This window comes from Elephantulus edwardii, unplaced genomic scaffold, assembly GCF_000299155.1.
Source record: "Elephantulus edwardii isolate Elephantulus edwardi_28Jun2011 unplaced genomic scaffold, EleEdw1.0 scaffold00029, whole genome shotgun sequence".
Taxonomy (NCBI): domain Eukaryota; kingdom Metazoa; phylum Chordata; class Mammalia; order Macroscelidea; family Macroscelididae; genus Elephantulus; species Elephantulus edwardii.
The window spans coordinates 9,452,702-9,474,566 of NW_006399779.1; the positions used below are offsets into that span (position 1 = coordinate 9,452,702).

Sequence of the window (21,865 nt, forward strand, 5' to 3'; positions counted from 1 at the left end):
TGTGATCCTAAACACTGTTCCACTGGTGTGTCAAATGCCATAATGGTTACTCATGGTGGACAGGTAGAGCTTCCAAATTAAGACAGCCTTGGAAGCAGAATTGGCATCCACATCTTAAATAACAGGCCTTTGGAAACTCTATGAACATTAGAAAAATGATAACAGTTATAGAACAGGGTTCAGGTCTTTTGTTCATAAGGTCTCTATGAGTTATACTCAACTCAGTGGCCCTTAACAACAACAGCATGGTATAATGGTTATATAAGTAATAAAAAAAATACCTACTTTTTCTCTGGAGAGAGTGAAACCAGAAATTTCTCTGTGGAAGCAAGAATTTTGAAGCTCCACCTGACATACTTTTGGCATGTTGCAAAGAGGGACCAGTCTTTGGAGAGGGACATCATGCTTGGAAGGGTGGAAAGACAGTGCAAGAGAAGAAGACGGTGGATGAGATGGATTGACTTGGTGACTGAGATAATGAGGGTAGGTATGTCAGAGACAATCAATTGGCTCAGGAAAGGGTAGTGTTCAGAGCTGTTATACATAGCAGTCACTGTGTGTTGAAGTCAACTTGACAGCATATAACAACAGTCTTTTTCTAAGAATTAAACCATGATATATTTATGAATTGCTGAACTGATGCTGCTTAAATATTTTATTTATGTTGTTGTTATGTGTCATCAAGTTGCCTGCAACTCATAGTGGCCCTATGTACGGCTCTGAAGCCTGCCCTGTCCTGAAGCAGTCTCACTGATTCCCACACCTACCCTGTTGCCCTAGTTATTATATCAGTTCATCTCATCCAGGGTCTTCCTCTCCTGCACTGTCCCTCTACTCTTCCAAACATGATATCCTTCTCCAGGGATCAGTCCCTCCTGGCCACATGCCCAAAGTATGTGAGACAGAGCTTCAAAATCCTAGCCTTCAAGGAGAAACTTTGTTTCACTCTCTCTGAGACAGACCTATTTGTTTTCTTGGCTGTCCATGGTATGTTCAAGACTCTTCTCCAGCACCACAACTCAAAGACATCAATTCTTCTGTCATCCTTTGTCATTGTCCAACTCCTGATGCATAGCAAGTAATTGTGAAGACCGTGGCCTGGATCAAGCCCACCTTAGATTCTAGACTAGCATCATTGCTTCTCAGTACTCTAGAAAGGTATCAGATGGCAGATTTACCAAATGCAATTTGTCTTTTGATTTCCAGACTGCTGGTGCCAAGAGTGTTGATTGTGGAGCTGAGCAAGCTGTAATTATAAACAACCTCAATCTCTTCTCCATCCATTATATTGCTATTTATGTTAGCTACAATAATAATTTACATTGTTTCTGTACTCTAGGAGATAATATAAATCAAATATCAATTCAAACAAATAATAAATTAAAAATCTCAATTATTGCTGTATTTTACGATTCCTTTAGGAAGTTAGCCAGCTTTGGTCTTACTATATGAATAAATAACGTACATGGGTATATTTATTCACTGGTCTGTTAATATAGGAAGCTCTGATGGTCTAGTGGCAAAAAGCTATACTGTAATCCCAAAGTCATGTAGTTTGAATTCACCAGCTGAGCTGTGGGAGAAGGATGGGCAGTCTCCTCCCATGTTATTAACTGCCTCTGAAACCTCACCAGAGGGTCAGCTATGGTTCTGACTCTACGATATTCAACAGCATATAGTATAAGAAGCTATATAGGCTGCATATAGCTCCTATATCGGGAACTTTTGATGGCCTAGTGGTACAAAACTGTGCTGCAATCCCAAAGGCACACAGTTCTAATCCACCAGTAGCTCCATGGAAGAAGGATGGGCAGTCTCCTCCTGTGCAATTTACTGGTTCTGAAAACCTGCTAGGGGATCAGCTATGGATTAGTTCTGACTCAGTGGCACACAACAACATATAGTATAAAAGACTGGAACTCATGCCTTTGGGCCATCAGTTTCATGTGACAGGAATTAGATGGGAAGAAGACTGAACTTTAATTAAGGAACAGTTACCATAACCCAGTACAAAGTGATATAGGAACCAAAGGAGCAAAAAGAGTCATATGTTGGGCTCTTTTAGGTTGGACATGAGTACTTATGGTTACAGAAAACATGGGCCAAGTTAAAAATTGATGAAGCTAAATATATATATACATTAGTAGACAACTTATTGTCTGCTAATACTCTTAAACAGTATATCAATATTAAAAGGAAACTGTATACAGCCATGAATGAATGGAAATCCAAAATCTCTGTAAATGTTCATTAAAATTATTTTTAAAAATTTAAAAAAAAAGAGTGGATAGGAATGATTCACTAATTACTTGTGAGTACATCTTCTAAACTTTGCAGCTTACTGAAAAATAAATTAACTCATTATGTAAGTATTTATTAAACCTTTGTGCCACTGTGTTGTGTCAAGAAATACTAGTAAATAAGAGTTTATAATCTAGAATTACCACTTATGAAGGATCGTATTAGTTCTTGCATAATTCAACATCATTGCTTCTTTGTTAATTACACTCTTAATTTCTTGTGCTAAACTCTTTTCATGGACAGTACATATGTAAGCTTGAATTCATGCCCTTCAGCCATTTGAGTTACTGAAACACTAATAAAATTTTTACTGCCTTTTTTGATCCTTAAAAAAAAAAATAAAATAGAAGGAAACTAATTTTTATTTTATTTTTTTTTTGAGAGAAGCTTTATGGGGGGGAAAGCAAACAGGTACCATAAAATCTTCACGTAATCAAAAACTCTGGGATACTTTTTGAAAAAGAAGGCACTATGTGTACTATGTAATAGATGTTAGATGTCCTTATAACAAATCATGCACAGAAGAGCAATAGACAAATAAACCTTTCAGAAGTGGGCTGACGGTTTCTGACAGCAGTATAAAGCCATCTTTCAAAGGCAGTAATTCAGTCAGGCCCATCTGAATCATTTCCTCTATAAATTGTCTTTAGTGGGAATACAAGAAAAAGCACCAGTGAGCTAATAATTATCTCTTCTTTGTCATCAGCATGGCCTAGGTTAGGAAAATACCACCTTTAAATTAATTTGTTTTACCTACCTGGAATATTTTGTGTGTGTGTCTCTCTTATTTTTCAGTATAACACATTTATGTGTAATTTCTTTTTCTTTGCTATGTATGGATCCAGAAAATCAATATGATGATAAATGTATACCCTCTAAATGAGAGATTTACTTTGTATTCTGTATTTTTAGGTCAAATATTTTAGCTGAATTGACCAAATTAGACATTTACTTAATAGACTGTAGACATGATGTTATTTTTTCTCTCTTCTTTTCTTTCTTTTTCTTTTAATAGGAGAAATTCTGTTACATAATGAATTAGATCATAAACCTGCAAATTATCAACTATGTCATACTACAACTCCATATTAATGATGCAGCTGATGAAAATAAGTATCAGTAACCTAAAGACGCATGGTGCTAGGGACAAAGGTGGCATTTTACATTTTTATTAACACTTGTAATTTTCTCCTGCTTGATTTCTTTTAGGCCAAGCCCAATTTCTTCTAAACCATGGGTCAGTGAGCTCATGCTGATTCTCATGAATGATGGGCTTGATTTTGCAAAGATATCACCAAGTACCAATACCTAGGTCTAGCTACCATCATTATGAACAACCTAGAAAAAGAACAGTATGAATTTGAATGCATTATTCCCTTTAATTTCACTATGACAACCCTAGGTCCCATCAGAACTGCATCTATTTATGAAGCATTGCATTCAGAAATGTTATTAATGTGGTAGTAACAGAATAACATGGTAATATAAGGAAAATATGAGGTTACTATAATCATTCTATGATACATATTTGTTTTCTTCCCTTGATAAACATTATAGTATGAAAAAAGGTGTTTTAAGTCAAGTGGTTTTTAAAAAGTTTTATATTTAACAAAAGATCTTTTATAACCCGATGTAAATTTGAAAACAACAGGATGTCACCAATATGTGATACATATTTCCTTTAGTAGCTTTTCTCCTAGCTTTCCAAATCAAAACAATATTATGTTAATAAACCATAAGAGGCTTCTATTAGGTTGGTAAGTACATTTAAAATACAAGTTAGAAAAGATTTTGTTTAAATACTTTAAACAAGTCTTTGTCATACAATTCTAGTGATGTCAAATACAATTTTCATTTTTTAAAAGATTTTTGTTAGAATTTAATCTTTGAAAATATTAATAACAGCTTACAGCAGGTAAGCTATAAAATAACACTGGATGCTGTCTATTTAGTTTCTGGTTGAAAAAGCACAGCAGTACTTTAGTTCATTACCTTTGAAAAAAACAGTAACAAGATAATACAGCTGCCTCTGATTAAGATGTAAATTCTTTCTAATTAGAATGTAAATTCTTACATTTAAATGAAGACATCAATTGTCAGGATGCCATATGATATCTTATTCCACCTTGCCTGAATGAAGCCCTCACTGCTCATCTATGGCACTAAAATAGTTTTGCAATCCCTTTGTTCTCTGATTCTTGTAATATTCTCTCTTCATGTTCCCTTTTCACATTGCTTTTGTTTGTTTTCCCCCTTGCATCTGATATTGTTGTGCCTTGGGATTTTGCAGAAATTTGGAATGAAAATTGAGTTCAGTCAGTGCCAGTATTTGCTTGTGCCTCAATTACTTCTGCTGAATTTTCCTCAATGCAAATCAGGCAGGTTGCATAAAGTGGTGCATGTATTTGAAATAATTAATTTTCCGTAAAATGATGGATCAAGTCCAATCAACCTTCATGAAATCTAAATAATAGAATAGAGAATTAGAAATTAATTAACATTTTGTGTTGTTAATACTTTATTATATAGCATAAACTAGCAATAGTAAGTTTTACTATTGATTCTAACTTTTTCTTTATTAAATGTTGATGAAAACACTCTGCCTCAATCATTTCTTGACAGAATATGCTAATAAGAAATCTTGTATCAAGAATATTGAAATAAAAATTCCAAAGTACAAAATAATTAGGTAATGAATTATTTGTGTCCTTTTTTAACTGAGAAATAATAAACATTTTATGTTTAGTAATATTACTAATTTCTTGAAATCTGTTGTATTGGAGAAGGCTGCCAGCTTTTCCAAAAAAGGTATAACTTAAGAAACAAACCAACGCAATCAACCTTGCAATGCTATGGAAGAAGAAACCTAGAATTTGAAAGAATGCTATATACAGATAGAATAGTATTCCCTCTCATTTCTTTTAGCATTTAGCATTTTATTCTAGACATTTTAGAACATACACAAAAGAGAAAAATAGTGTTATTAACCCCTGTGGATCTGTCAGCCATCTTCTATCATCAAGGTGTTAGTTTTCTACTTTGAGCCCGTTGTTAGGAGCAGCCAGCCAGTCCCTGGAAAAGGTCAGCAAAGGAGGGGAAGCCCCTCAGTCAGATAAATTGACACAGTGACTGCGACAGTGGGCTCAAGTATGTCAAAGGTGATAATGATGATGATGATGATGACAGCAGGGTTCAAATATGTTGTTCCTAGGTTGCTGTGAGTCATAGTCAACTCACCAGCACATAACAACAACAGTAAAAGGTGTAAAACCCCAAAGCCAAGCCCATTGCTGTTGAACTGATTCTGACTCCTAGAAACCCTATCAGCAGAATACGGCTGCCACCTAGGCTGCTTCTACAGACGTTGGCTGTCTCATCGTTCTTACATGAGGCAGCTGGTGAGATTAAATTGCTTATGTTATAGTTAGCAATTGAGTGTTCTAGCCACATTGCCACCAGGGCTAGTAAGAAAATCCTAGAAACTTGGATTAATAATTAATAATGTGCATATTAGAGAGTAATATGCAAAAGAAGCTAAAATGTAGTTGTTACAAGCTGTCTACTTGGAGTTGACTCATAGCTCGTCCTCCAGTAAGTTTTCAGAAGCTGTAAATCTCATAGGAGGAGATTACCCATTTTTCTCTCATGGAGCAGCTAGTGGATTTGAACTGTCTGCTTTTGATTTGGCAGTACAACTCCTTACCCACCAGACCACCAGAAAATTTAAATGTAGTGGATTCATAGGGAAGATGAGTTTGTGCTGAATAGGCAGAAAATAAAAATTTCATTTCAGGCAGAGTAAACATGCCCTAAAAATAATTTGGGACTGAGCAGAATCAGTTCTCATCTTGAAAAAGACTGCTATGATTTTATTAAAAATTTCATTTTAAAATGTGGAAGTAGTTTTTAAATTTGAAAATGTGGAAGAAGGTGGAAGCAAACAAATGAATTCTTCTACTCACCCAAAGAAATTTTGTTGTGACACTGGTGTGACAGTATCAAACATACCTTCTCTTTGTTCACATGACAATTCCTCCCGTTGTAATTAACCATTTGTTTAGTCACTTAAGAGTTGTTTAAAAAGCACAACCTATTTGTTTCTGCACCATTTCAAATTTGGTGTCTTTTTTACACGTTGTTGTTGTTGTTGTTAGCTTCCATCAAGTCAGGTATTACTAATAGCTACACTAAGAACAACAGATCTGAATCCTGTCCTATCCTGTGCCGTCCTCATCATCTCTGATACCCATTGCTGCAGTCACTTTATCAGTCCATCCAGTGGAAGTCTTTCTCTCTTTCACTCACCCTTCACCTTTCCAAGAATGATACCTCTTTCAAAGGAAAAGCCTCTCCTACCAACGTGTTCAACATATGAAAGACAAAGTTTCACCATCCTTGCCTCCAAGGAGTACTCTGGTCACACTTTTTCTGAGCGATACCTGTTTGTTGTTTTGGCAGTCCATGGGATATGCAGTATTCTTCTCCAACACTGTAACTCAAAGGCATCATCAGTTCTTCTTCTTCCATCCTTATTCATTGTCCAGCCCTCACATGCATAGCAAAGATTTGAAAAGCCCATGGTCTTAGTGGCTTAAGAAATATAAACTTATTATCTGACAGTTCTGAAGAGAAGTCTGAATGATTCTTAAAAAGCTAAAAACAAGAGGTCAGCATGATTGAGTTTCTTCTGGAAGCTTAAAGAGAGAAGTCACTTCCTTGATCTTTTTTTGTTTTCTAGTGGCCACCTCGTTCCTTGGATTGTGACCCCATTACTCCATGTTTAAAGCATCAATTTTGGTCCTTTTTTCTCTGCCACCACAGCTTCTTTTTTCTTTCCCTCTTTTTCACTGTTAAGAACCTTGAGATTTCATTAAGGATCCATGATGGCATAGGGCATAATGATCAGGCTGCTAACCAAAAGATCAGCAGTTTGAATCCACCAGCTGCTGGAAAAAAAAAAAAAAAGATGAGCCATCATCTCCCATGAAGACGTACAGCCTTGGAAACCTGATGGAGAATCACTGAGTTGTAACCAACTTAATGGCATTGGGTGTGGTGTTTTGGGTTTTGTGATTACATTGAGGAATCGTTGGCGGCATAGTGTGTATTATGGTGATCATTGGTTCAAATCAGTTAGTTTATGTGCAGAAGAAAAATGGATTAGTCTTTTGCCATTAAGATGTACAGCCTCAGACACCCAATAGAAGTTGGGAATTGCATTGACCCTTCCTGGATACCCCAGGAAAGTATCCCTATTTTAAAGTCAGTTGGTTTACAGTTTTGCTTCTATCTGCAATCTTCATTCCTTTTTGACTATACAAAGAATTACAGGGGCGCTCTGGTGGCACAGTCTGTAGGGAGCTGCACCACTAAACAAAGGTGGCACCTGCCTGGCTCCCACCAGCAACTCTGTGGGAGAGAGATGAACAGTCTCCTTCCGTGTGATCCATTTACAGCTTCTGAAAACCCACTTGAGAGTCAAGTATGCATCAGTTCTGACTTGATGGCAATGGGAATGAGTTTATATAAGGTAATGTGTTACCAGTGTTGGGGATTGCTGTTTGGTGCAGTAAGTATATTCCGACTCCTGGTGGCCCTAGGAACAGTGGCCAGTTCTGCGCCATACTTACAATCCCTGCTATCTTAGTGCTCCCTGTTGCAGGACTATGTCAGTCCTTCTTGTTGCTGGCCTTCTCTTTTTCACTAACCCTCTACTTTATCAGCCATTCCAGGGAGCATTCTGGGTGCACTTCTTCTGAGACAGATTTATTATTCTGGCAGTTTATGGTAGGTTCAGTATTTTTCACCAGCACGACAATTCAGTCACCAGTTCTTCTTCAGTCTTCCTTCTTCATTGTCCAGTTTTCCACACCTATAAAGTGCTTCATAATACCATCACTTGGGTCAGACTAACCCTAGTCCCTTAAGGGTTCTGTTTGACCTTGGCACCCTGAAGGAGGTCCTGAGCAGCAGCTTTGCCTGGGACAGTATGTTATTTGATTTCTTGACTGCTGACCGCTTCCAGGGGTGTCAATTGTGGATCCAGGTAAAGCTAAATCCTTGAAAACTTTAATATTTTCACCATTTTGAGGTTATTGTTCCACAGTCACTTTGTCCATCTGTCTCATTAGCGATTACTACAGTGGGCTTGAGCACAGCAGAGATTGTAAGGAGGGCAAGGGATCAGGTGGTGTTTTAGCCGGTTGTGTGTAGGTCTCATCATGGCTGTTAGGATCCATTGATTCGAATACAACTCATAATATAAGTCAGAGCCAATTTGACAGCTCCTAACAGCAGCACCATTCTGCCTACTTCATGTCTTTCATACCTGCTTATCAGTAACCATTTTGATAGACTATAGAGTTGGAGAAAAATTTCATTGGCTCAGAAAGGAATTGGTCCCCTGATTTAAAATAAGCTAATACTTATTTCTTTAGCTGGGTTTGAGAAAAAAAGGAAATTAGGCCAATTACCACAACTCCCAAGAATTAGAAAGCCAAATTGAAACATTTTTATAAAAGTGCATACTCAGATCAGTCACTGTAGGCAGTGAGGGCCAAAATACTCCTTAACCATCGACCATACACTGTGCTAAGTATTTTGTACATATTACTGTCTTTTAATCTTTAAAAAAATTATGGGGTCTATTTTCCTCATTTTAATAATAATGAAGCTAGCACAAGAAGACTTACAAAAAAGGTACAGTTAATTAGATTTCCTAAAGTCATCCTACTACACCATGCTGAATTTTGTGAAATGTCAGTTATATCCAACAATCAAGAAAGAGTTCTTTCCGTATCAGTTAAAATCAAGACATTTGAAGTCTTATGGAAGAAGGTAAGAGACATAACCCATGCTATATAAGAATTTGCAGTCTAATTGTGAAAATAAGAAAAATTTACAATGAAGTAGTATAATAGTGTTATAATTGAATGTATTTTGGAGTCAGATAGCCAGGGCTCAAAAATAATGCTGATTTGACTCCTAGAATAAATTTGAACAAAGGATCTAACAGAAATGAACCTGAACTAGTGCCCCATCTTAGAACTTTGCTCTTCCTTTCTCTGCTTAGATATGAGCCTCCAGGAGCCCTGGTGGCACTATGGTTAAAGCATCTAGCCATCACCTGAAAAGATCAGTGATTTGACTCTCCCAGCCACTCTGCAGGATAAAAAAATGTAACCTTCTATTTCTGTAAAAATTTTCTGCTTTGGAAGCTCTTCTGAGGCCGGTCAACTCCATTCTGTAACGCCACTATACTCGGAGCTGAAATTGACTATGCAACACTCAGGAGCAATGGTTTTGAAAATACATGTATAACATGGTAGAGGCTAGAGAGCTTTATGAACTAACTCAGGCACGTAACCATTATTGTAAGAATGGGATAGCCAGTAAGATGTGTAAGAATATACACAGAGAGAAAGGGAGAGTGAAGGGGATTCTGAAGGTAGGGAAAGGGAGAAATCATGGGGTCACAGAGTTTGGTGGATGGAGGCAAGAGGCAAAACAAAGCAATGTACGTGAATGAAATGCAATATAAACAAATTATTATACACAAACCAATAAAAGGGGTTTAAAAAAAATTAACTATGCATTTAATCACTTAAATTCACTTTCAGTGAATGAAAGCAGCAATTGGTGTAAAATTTTAACAGTGAAAAAACTGAATTCATTATTAGTTCAGGGAGATGAGAGTTCTAGGAAAGAAAAATTCATTTTAAAGCTAATAAGTTTATGTTGGAAAAGAAAGCTTAGTGTCAAATAGCATTTCCTTACTAACCACTTTGCACTTCAGTTTCTTCATTTATAAAATGAAGATAAAACTAGTTCTTGCATTATGGAGATGGAGAAAAGATTGAAGTTGTTAATGATTTCATCATGTTTGGATCTATAATCAACACCCTTGGCAACAGCAGTTAGCAAATCAAAAGACAAATTGCATTGGGAAAATCTGCTATCAAAGACCTCTCTAGGGTGCTAAAGAACAACGCTGTCAGTGTAAAGATTAAGATGTGCCTGATCTACGCCACAATCTTCTCAATTGCTTACTATGCATCTGAGACCTGGACAATGACTAAGTATTGACCAAAAAAATCAATGCCTTTAAGCAGTGATGCTGGAGATGATTGAACCTTTACTGTCAAAAGAATGAACAATTCTATATTGGAAAGGGTAAAACCAAGTTTCTCCTTGGAGGTAAGGATTTTGAAACTCCAGCTCACATACTTTGGGCATGTTGTCAGGGGGCACCAGTCCTTGGAGAAGGACAGCACGCTTAGAAGGGTAGAAGGTCAGCACAAGAGAGGAAGATGCTTGATGAGATGGATTGACACAGTAACTATGGATGGGGTCAGGCATGGCTCAGGATAGGACAAGGTTCAGAGTTGTTTTTGATAGGGTTGTTATGAGTTGTAGTCCACACTCAACAGCTCATAACAACGTTCTAGAGATAACAAAAAGATTAAAGGAGAATGTTAAGCATTTAAAAGAGTGGCAGGCCACTAATAAATTCCACAAAAGTGTTGTTATTAGTATCAAGGACACGCCTTCTATATCCCACCCTTAGGGTCCCACTGTAATTGATGATGATAGTAAGAATTAACAAGAGTACAAGTAGTTTCAATTTTCCACAACCATATATAAGATTTGAGCAGCTATGTAGCACTACTCCAAGGATAAAGTATATGCAGATTCATCAGTTAGCTCCGATAAATTTACACAGTATGCTTTGATGATGAAAATAACATGTTCTCTCCATTCCTCTAAATATTCTTTTTCAGTACCACAATTAAAGGCATCAAGTGTTCTTAAGTTTTCCTAATTCATTATTTAATTTTCACATACATATGAGTAATTGAAAACATTTCAGTTAGGATCAGGCACACCTCAGTGTTGACACATCCTTTTCCCTTACCACTGTTAAAAGATGTTTGGTAGCACATTTAACCAGTGCAACATGTATCCTTTGATTTCTTGACTGCTGCCTCCATCGTCAATGATTGTGGACCAAGTAAAGTTAAGTCCTATTTGTTTTCTTGGTGGTCCATGGTTCCAGACTTTTCCAGCACCACAACTCAAAGGCATCAATTATTTTTCTATGCTAATGCCTAGCAAGTAATTGTGAAAACCATAGACTAGATCAGGCGTGCCTTGGTCTCTAGACTGACATTGTTGCTTCTCCGTTCTCTGAAAAAGTCCCTGACAGCAGATGTGCCTAATACAATTCATCTTTTAATTTCCTGACTACTGGTACCAAGAGTGTTGATTGTAGAGCCAAGCAAGCTGTAATTCTTAACAACCTCAATCTCTTCTCCATTTATCATGGTGCTGCCACTTGGCCTAGTAGTGAGAATTTTTGTCTTGATGTTGAACTTCAATCCATATTAAAGACTACAATCCTTGACCACCTGCAGCAAGCATTTCAGGTCCTTCTCAGTTTCAGCAAGCAAGGTCGTATCATCTGCATAACATAGGTTAGGGTTTTTTTTTTCAAAGCTACTTCTTTTTTAAAAAAATTTATTATTTTTTATTATTTTTTTGTGTGTGTGCCGTCAAATTGGATCTGACTGGTACGGGAGGAGATTATCCCTGTTTTCCCAGCAGAGCATCTGGTGGATTTGAACCGTGTGCCTCTGGGATTGCAGTGCAGCTTCTTGCCCCTAGGCCACCAGAGCTCCCCTATAACATAGGTTGTAGATGAATCTTCCTCCAATCCTGATGCCACATTCCAACTCACAGAGCCCAGCCTCCCAGATGATCTCTTTCACATACAGATTTAGAAGGTATGGAGATAGGATGCATCCCTGGCATACACCTTGCCTGTGTTTGAGCCATGCAGTGTTTCCTTGCTCTGTTCTGATGACTACTAAGAGTGTAAATATTTATTGAAGGAGTCTGACCGTCTTTCTCCCATGGAACAGCTAGTGGATTTGAACTGCTGACCTTTTTGTTATTAGTGCAACAAGTATCAGATCATACCACCAGAGCTCTTTGTAAGTAGGTATACAGAAAATTTACTGTAGAATCTAAGTGATCTATATATATATGTATTCTCTTAAAAATATCAGCTTTTCTTTGTTTGACATTTTGTAAAGTAAAATGGTTGGAAACATCATGAACCATCAATACAAAGTCACTACTATTGTTCTTGTTGTGTATCATTAAGTCAGAACCAACTCATTTATAGCAGGATCCTCCAGAACATTTTCAAAAGCAATATATCACACAGGAAGAGACTGCACACCTTTCTTCTGCAGAGTGATTGATGGATTCAAACTGTATACCTTTGGGTTGCCAGTGCAGTTCCCTACCACTAAGACATCATAATCCTCTCCATACTCAGTGAAATAGCAAGTTTTGTGGTTTCAAGTATTTAATAAAAATTTTAGTGAAGTAAAATTAGTGAAGTAAATTGCCTTGAATATTTCATCAACTGTTTTCACTCAATTTGAATTATTTCTTGATAATCAAGAAAACAAAAAGGAGAAAATTGGGCATGAAACTCTATCACAATTTTACAACTGCAAAGTCAAAATCCCTTGAGACAAATAATTAAAATCAGTACAATTTTGCCGTTGAAAGACTGGAAACTAAACTTATTGTGTAAACAGAGCATAATACCCATTTCTAATGCCATTTTCCCTGCTAAAGTCTCACACCTCTTTGCCTCTCACAGCAATTACTTTTATTTTTTTTTCCTTTTCTTTGACCTCAGCAATATGTTCCCTATTTACATTATTCATGGAATCATGAAGGGTCACTATTGTCTACCCAATTCCAAAATAGTTTGGCACTTTTTCAAATTGTTTTGCTTGAATTGTACTGAAGTGGTTACCCGCTGACGCAGGCATACACTCCAGCACCCTTGTGCTAGAGTCAAGCCAAAAAAAAAAAAAGATTAAAGGAGTGAAAGTGTCTTTCAGTTGCTAAGCAAAGAAACGTTAGTAAGGAATAGTCAAAACTTTATACTGTTTAACTCTTCTGGTAAAATTTGGTTTTCTGAAGCATTTCTACCTAGAATATTCTAACCAAGAATAACGAATAATAACTGATCAGTTAGAGTCGTTTACTAGAACAATTTGACTTAAAATGTTCACCAAGCCCAAGGACTAACTGATGTCCTGTGCAGAATCCTTGCTCTTAAGAAACGTAAGCAGCATATCTAGGAATAAAAGTTGGAGAGGACACCAGAGCATAAGCAGATTCTCACTGCAAGAGAAAACACAAAGAAAATAGGTGCCAAGTACCAGATGGAATGAAATCATGTTCTCCTTGCTCCCTTGCCCAGCCTGAAAAGCCAGGCCAGGGGAAGTCTGTGATCATGGTGCAGGAATGGTGACTATTGCTCAATGCTTAAACTGCTCCATCAGACAAATTTACAATTCAGTATGCTTCTGACTCCCTATTTTGTATTTAGAGACGTGAATTCGTATCTGAAACTTGGCAGCTTTGGAAACTGACTCATATTTTATTCTGCTTAAGACTTTCCCTTCCAAGTACATATTCAGGCTTTGTTTGCCCAGCTTTGTTGTTTGTGTAGTTGAATGCCATCCCTGGAAAGATGTGCTTTTAAGCTAGCATGAAGTCAATGACTTGCCTTCAGCATTCACAAGGAAGTTCTGAAGTTTCTGTTTCAAGGCTTTGACATGTCAGCAAGTATAAAACAGTCCAATGCCAAGATGCCCTATGCCAATAGGTTGCTTTTGATCTTCATGTGCTTGATTTTCCTTGTTGCTATTAACCTGTTGCCGTTAAAAGAAACAGAAAATTATAATACTATGGAATGTGACAAAGGTTATAGGCACAAATGTAATTAGTATTATCCCATAACACCACATTTAGTAAGTTAGAACTTTTAACTACTCTTGCACTAATAATAATTTGTTTTCTGAAACTGTGCATTCAACTCCTGATTTTCCATTCAACCCAGGATGATGCTTCCTGACTGCTCAGCTGGAATCTGGACTTGCCTTCTTTCATTCAGCACACTTTTGAGCCAGTAGCAAGTCTTGTTGTGGGGAATATCTGGGTTAGCAAATTCAAACTTGGCAGCACCCTGGGGACATTAATCTATCACAAAATATAAATGAGCAAATAATTTCTCAGGTGAAATGGTTCTGCTGAGAATACTGAAATGAAAAAGAATGGAAGGCTGGCCCAACTGAAAACACATTTACAACTTTTAGGATCCACTGTACTCTTAATTTTATTTTTTTTATATGATTTTATCAGGCTTTGTCAGTTAGCTTTTATAATTTGGATTATTGACTATAACCTATTAAGTTTTAATCTTGAATTTACCTTTCTTACTTTCCAGCTGATACCACTGCCCACGCCTTGGCCTTCCTTACTTCTATTACTTCCTCTCTTCCAGTACATACCTACTCAGCCTGACCACACCACATTGCTAGTAACTTCCACAATAGGTTGATGTGGAAAAGATTGTTCATTCATATTTTAAATTAAATATTGTTGTCATGATATAAACAAACAATATTTGAAATATTGCAATAACTAAAATATTTTGTAGATAAAAACAAATTTATCCTGATTGCTGTGAGACATAATAGATCTTCCATGGAAAACTTTGAAGTATTATTTGATTGCTGCTTTTATTTTGTTCTGCTTTTTTAATTGTTTTCAATATTAAAATTTTTTTGTGTAAAATAATAATGGTTGAAACTTGAGAATTCAGGAAGGAGTTGGAACTTGGTTTTCACTACTTGAATTAAAGAGAATGCTATCCTTAGAAATACTGAGCTAATGTGAATCATTCATTTTAAAATCCATATATGATGATCATGGTAACATGCAGGTAGACCCTGACATATTAAAAGTATGACAAACCCCCTTGTGACAATCTGCTTTTGCTTTCTCTTTGTTCTGTTATGTTGGGGTTTTATTTTATTTTATTTTAATGAACATTTACAGAGATTTTGGATTTCCATTCATTCATTGTTGCATTTTTCTCCCTGCCCAACCCTCCTCTCCAGTTCACTCTTCTCTTTGAAAAGTAAAAGAAAAATTCTTTCAATGGTATACAATCCTCCCTACCCCCCGGCTTTCTCTTTGTTTTGTATGTTTTATCATTAGTAATATATGCTAGATATGACACTGCATCACCTAATTTTCCAATGCTCTTTTTCTAAGTTTTTAAGTGATGTTTTCCAACCTCCAAAGAAAAAATAAAGATCAGATTTCTTATGAAACTGGTAACAAAAGACAATGATTATGAAAACTAAAGAAAAAGAAGCATTTGACTTCCCTGACAACAAACTTAATAGTCAAGAACAGTTTGATAATTTTCTAACCTATCATCAGTAACTTCTCATGATAATACCTATTTTAAAAGCCTTCTATAGAGGAAAGTGAACCTTGCAGATAGGACCAACTTTATAATTCACATGGCCCAGTGAAAATTAAAATGGGGATCCCTTTTTATGCTGAGGGGGGAAACAACAGCTCATTGTCATTGGGTCAGAATTGACTAATAGCTCACTCTCCAGTGGGTTTTCTGAGGCTGTAAATTGCCCAGGAGGAGACTGTCCACCTTTCTCCCTCAGAGTAGCTGGTGGAGTCAGGCTGCCTGGCTGGGACTTGGCAGCACAACTCCTCACTCAGTAGGTCACCAGTCCTCCCTTGGAAAAACACTACCACAAGTACCAAAATCTAAAGTTTTCCCTTTCGTCCACAGACTGTTTTGACTTATAATGGTGATTTTATTTGCTCCTCATTTGTGTGCTTCTCAGTGCAGAAATACTGTTAGGGCAAGAAGAGACTTTCATAGGCACCTGCAGACCTTGCCTCATTATTTGAGGCAAACATGACCTGTCATCTGCTGTGTTTTTCCTCCTTCTAGCCTCTGCACTGATGCACTGTGGCCCAGGCAGAGGTAGTAAAGTCAAAGTAGGCATTTCCACTTCACACAGAGCCACTGTCTCAACCAATACTCAATGGGCTATCTCCAAGGGTATTGCAGCCTTTAATAAGGACATGCTAATTACCTTACCGCTGACGTTGTGAGGAGCTACCCTGCCAACCCAAAAGCACATGGTTCAAATCCACCACCTGTTCCATGAAAGAAAGATAGGCAATATCCTCCTGTGTTATTTACTGCCTCTATAAACCCACTGTCATGTCCACTATGAGTTGGACGTGACTCAAAAGCAAGTAACAGCAGTAATCAAGAAACTAGCCTCCTCCAAGTCATCCATCAAATGTCCTAGGACACTGTCAGCCCAGAGGACAGGCACCTCACGACCCACACCAGATACTATAGGAAACAGTCACCTAGCCTTGGCCCTCTCTATACCTAGTCCCAGTGAGGAGAAGGAGCAATGGTAGTCACTAGAGTAGACAGTGTGAGGACAGTTGAGACCAAAATACTAGGAAATAGAGAAGGAGGCAGGTAAGAACCCATCCTGAGAGGTCAAAGGAAGAGTTACCCACTAGCCATCCTTGGAAGCCCCAAAATTCCTCAGGCTTTCAACATTTGCTCCACTGTCCTATCTGACTTCGTAGATTCAAAGATAAATTATTGTAAGAATATTAAGACAACAGTCACAGAGCATTAAATATCAAAATGTGGGCTTTTCTAAGCACAAATCCCTATGTGATACCCATGATGCTGATGCTATTTATAGGCTACAGCCAGTTTACCTATAAAATAATAAACTAATGTTGCTTCTTGTTTTGTCTACTGTCAAGTGAGAAGCAACTCCTGCTGACCCTCAGGCAGGTTTTCAGAGACTATAAAATTGCACAGGAGGAAACTATCCCTCTTTCTGAGTGAGCAGCTGGTGGATTTGAATGTCATCTGGTGGATTCGAATGTCATGCCTTTGAGTTAGCACTACAAGGCCTTATGTTGTTGTTGTTATGTGCCGTTGAGTCGCCTGCGACTCATAGTGACCCTATGTACAACAGCCCTAAACTCCGCTCTGTCCTGTGCCAATCGCACCGTCTCTGACACTCCCATCCCAATTATCCCAGTCACTGAATCAATCCACCTCATAGAGGGCCTTCCCCTATTGTGTTGTCCCTCCAACCTCCCAAGGAAGATGTCCCTCTCCAAGGACCGGTCTCTCCTCACAACATGTCCAAAGTATGTTAGACGGAGCCTCAGAATACTTGCCTCGAAGGAGCCACCCGGTTTAACCCTTTCCAGGACAAATCTGTTTGTTTTCCTAACAGTCCATGGTATTCTCAATACTCTTCTCCTGCACCACAGCTCAAAGGCATCAATTCTCCTTCTATCCTCCTTGGTCGTTGTCCAACTCTCTGATGCATAACAAGTGATTGCGCAGACCATAGCCTATATCAGACGCACCTTAGTCTCCAGAGAGACACCATTGCTCTTCAGTACTTTGGAGAGGTCCCTAACAGCAGACTTTCCCATGGCAATGCGCCTTTTAATTTCCTGGCTGCTGGTGTCAAGACTGTTGACTACAGAGCCAAGCAAACTAAAGCTGTGTACAATCTCAATCTCTTCACCATCCATCCTGATGCTGCCAGTTGGTCCAGTGGTGAGAATCTTTGCCTTCTTGATATTGAGCCTCAATCCATATTGTAGGCTGCAATCCTTGACACTCTGCAGCAGGCGCTTCAGGTCCTCCTCAGTTTCAGCAAGCAGGGTTGTGTCATCCGCATAACGCAGGTTGTTGATAAATCGTCCACCAATCTTGACCCCACATTTCTCCTCATAGAGCCCAGCCTCCCTGATAATCTGTTCTGCATATAGGTTGAAAAGGTATGGAGATAGGATGCATCCCTGGTGTACGCCCTTCCCAGTTTTGAACCATGCAGTGTTCCTTAGCTCTGTTCTGACGACTGCCTCCTGGTCCAAGTATAAGTTTTGCATTAGAACAATCAAGTGTTCTGGGATTCCCATTCTTCTCAGATTCATTGTTTTTTTATTTTGTTTTGTTTTTTTATCTCCCCAGGTAAAAAAACAGTGCCTTATAAGCATCAGTAAGTTATATTATTCTAGTTATTCTCCTAAGGATATTACCCTTATTATTAGTGCAGTAATCCTCAAAATAATTTGGAAAATTTGTGCCATTATTATCCCCACTTTACAGCTGAAATAACTGGTTCCTAAGTTACTCTGTAGAAAAAGACACATCATGACTTAAAACTAGAATCTAGAAGATTCTCATTAGACAACTGAAAGAAGAGTGAATAATCTAGATAGTCACTAAAAGTAAATGATACTTATAAACACTATGAAATATTGGAGGTTTTATTCAGATGAACATTTCTAAAAGGTAAAATTCTAATTAACTGCATAGCCCACATCAGATGCTATAGGAAACAGTCACCTAGCCCTGATCCTCCCTATACCTGGTGCCAAGAGTGCCTTAGATACTCTTTGGTAATAGGTTGGTGTGTTGATGTAGTTTGTTTTTGCTGTTGTTTGTACTGTTGGGTTGACTATGACACATAGTGACCCTATGAACGATGACTCTAAAACGTGCCATATCCTGTGCCATCTTCACCATCTCCTAGACACCTGAGCCCATTGTTACAGTCACTGTGTCAATCCATCTTATTGAGAGTCTTCCTCTCTTAGGCTGACCCTCCACCTTTATGAGCATGATGTCCTTCTCCAAGGACTGGCTACAATATACCCAAAGTATGTGAGACAGATTTTGACCATTCTTCCCTCCAAGGAGCACCCTGATTTTACTTACTCCAGAATAGACCTGTTTGTTCTCTTGGAAGTCCACGGGGTATTCAGAACTCTTCTTCAGTGCCACAGCTCAAAGGCATCCTCTTCTTGTATCATCATTAATCATTGTCCAAGTTTCAGATGTGTAGCAAGTAACATAAAAGATCATGGCTTGGGTCAATCATGCTTTAATCTTTGAACTGAAATCATTGCTTTTTTGGAGAGCTCCTTGACTGCAGATTTTCTCAGTGCAACTCATCTTTTGATTTCTTGACTCTTGCTAGCAAGGATGTTGATTGTAGATCCAAGTAAGATGAAATTGCAACTTCAACTTCTTATCATGATGTTGCATACTGGCCTGATGGTGAAGATTTTAGTTTTCATAGTGTTGAGATACAATTGTGGCTGAAGGTTGTAGTGCTTGATCTGCAGCAAGTGCTTCAAGTCCTCTCACTTTTGTGCAAGCAAGATTGTGTCTTGAATAAAGAAGGTTGTTGATATGTCTTCCTCAAATCCTGATGCCACCTTCTTCATAAAGTCTAGCCTTTCAAATGATTTGTCTAGATTGAATAGATATGGGAAAGGAATACATCCCTGATGCACATCTTTCTTGATTTTTAATCGTGCGGTGTTCCTTAGGTCTCAGTATAGGTTTCACGTGAGTACAGTAAAGTGTATTGTGATTCCCATTATTCATAATGTTAGCCATAATTTGTTGTGTTCCACACAGTCAAATCCCTTTACATTCTCGATAAAGCACAAATAGACATTCTTCTGGTATTCTCTGCTTTCAACCAGGATCCATATGACATCAGCAATGATATCTTTGGTCCTATGACATCTTGTAAACTCTATCTTTGAATTTCTAGAAGTTCTCTGTCAATGTACTAATTTAGCCATTTTTTTTCAATTATCTTCAGCAAGATTTTGCTTGCATATAATAGTAATGCTATTGTTTAATAATTTACAAATTTTGATGGCTCTCCTTTTTGGTGATTGGGAATAAGTATGGATCACTTTCAGTTATTTTGCCAAGTGATTGTCCCCCAGATTTCTTGTCACAACCTGGTAGCACATCCAGGGCTGCATCTGTTTGTTAGGATATGTTAGTTAGTATTCCATAAATTCCTATGACCTTATTTTTTTGCTTTCAGTGCAACTTGTACTTCTTCCTTTATTACCATTGGTTTGTTTTTCTGTTATTTTTTTTAATGTGGGGCCAAGATTGGTGGAAGATTTATCAATAATCTGCGTTATGCAGATGATACAACCCTGCTTGCTGAAACTGAGGAGGACCCGAAGCGCCTGCTGCAGAGGGTCAAGGACTGAAGCCTCCAATATGGATTGAGGCTCAATGTCAAGAAGACAAAGATTCTCACCACTGGACCAATTGGCAGCATCAGGATGGATGGTGAAGAGATTGAGATTGTTTACAGCTTTAGTTTGCTTGGCTCCACAGTCAACAGTCTTGGCACCAGTAGCCAGGAAATTAAAAGGTCCATTTCCATGGGAAAGTCTGCTGTTAGGGACCTCTCCAAAGTACTGAAGAGCAGTGGTGTCTCTCTGGAGACTAAGGTGCGTCTGATACAGACCATCGTCTTCCCAATCACTTGTTATACATCAGAGAGTTGGACAATGACCAGGTAGGATAAAAGGAGAATTGATGCCTTTGAGCTGTGGTGCAGGAGAAGAGTATTGAGAGTACCATGGACTGCTAGGAAAACAAACAGATTCATCTTGCAAAGGGTTAAACCTGGTGGCTCCTTGGAGGTGAGGATTCTGAGGCTCCATCTAATATACTTTGGACATGCTGTGAGGATAGACCGGTCCTTGGAGAAGGACATCATGCTTGGGAGGGTGGAGGGACAGCGCAGGAGGGGAAGGCCCTCTATGAGGTGGATTGATTCAGTGACTGGGATAATCGGGATGGGAGTGTCAGAGACAGTGCGATTGGCACAGGACAGAGCAGAGTTTAGAGCTGTTGTACATAGGGTCGCTATGAGTCGCAAACGACTTGATGGCACGTAACAACAATAACAATTTCCTGAAATGGTTCTGTCAGCCAATTATTTTTGATACAGTGATTCTGTGTATTCCTTCCATATTCTTTTGATGTTTACTTGATCATTCAAGATTTTGCCAATAATGTCTTTCAGTATTGCAACTTGATCTAGTTAGAACAGCAAAAATAACTATCAAATAGGAATACTCCAGGAACCTTCATGATGTAGCACATAATGCTCTAGGATGCTAAGAAAAAGAGGTCAACAAGTAAAATCCATCAACGTTTTTGTGGAAGAAAGATTCCAAATGGGGGTTGCTATGGATTAGGATTGACTCATGGACAGTGAATTGTTTTGTTTGCTTTTTTTTGGTCTTGTTTTTTGTTTTTATAATCAACAAACATCAGAGGTCTGAAGAGAATAACCAAAAGTTGGGAGAATTTGCAAATACTCCTGATCACCCTCCCAATTGCTATTGAGTCGATTATGACTCAGTCAATTCCAGCTGAGAGTTGAACTGTTCCAAAAGGTTTCCAAGACTAAATCTCCACAGAAGCAGACTGCCACATCCGTCTCCCACATGGAGGTTGGTGGGTTTGAACCATCAATCCCGCTTGGTTAGGAGCCAAGCACATAACCAGTGATCCACCAGAGAATATTTCTGGTACTTTGACATTTTAAAACCCTCAAAAGATGTCTACTTCAGCTTATACCCACTGCCAAAGTTTTGCAGCTAATTTATAACAGAGCTGGGTGTTATAACTCTTTGTCCTGGACATGTGGGTGGAGAAATTAGGAAACACTGCCATCAGGGTTCTCTGGCCAAATAAACTTAGGAAACTTGGCATAATACAGTTCCCTTAGACATTCATGAAGTAACAAAAATCCTACAG

General features: G+C 38.2%; 1 protein-coding gene across 1 annotated transcript in view; it reads left to right on the top strand.

The window, feature by feature from the left end:
- The window catches only part of ELP4 (elongator acetyltransferase complex subunit 4), a 278,785-nt gene that overhangs the window by 196,031 nt on the left and 60,889 nt on the right, over positions 1–21,865 (top strand). The window lies entirely within an intron of this gene.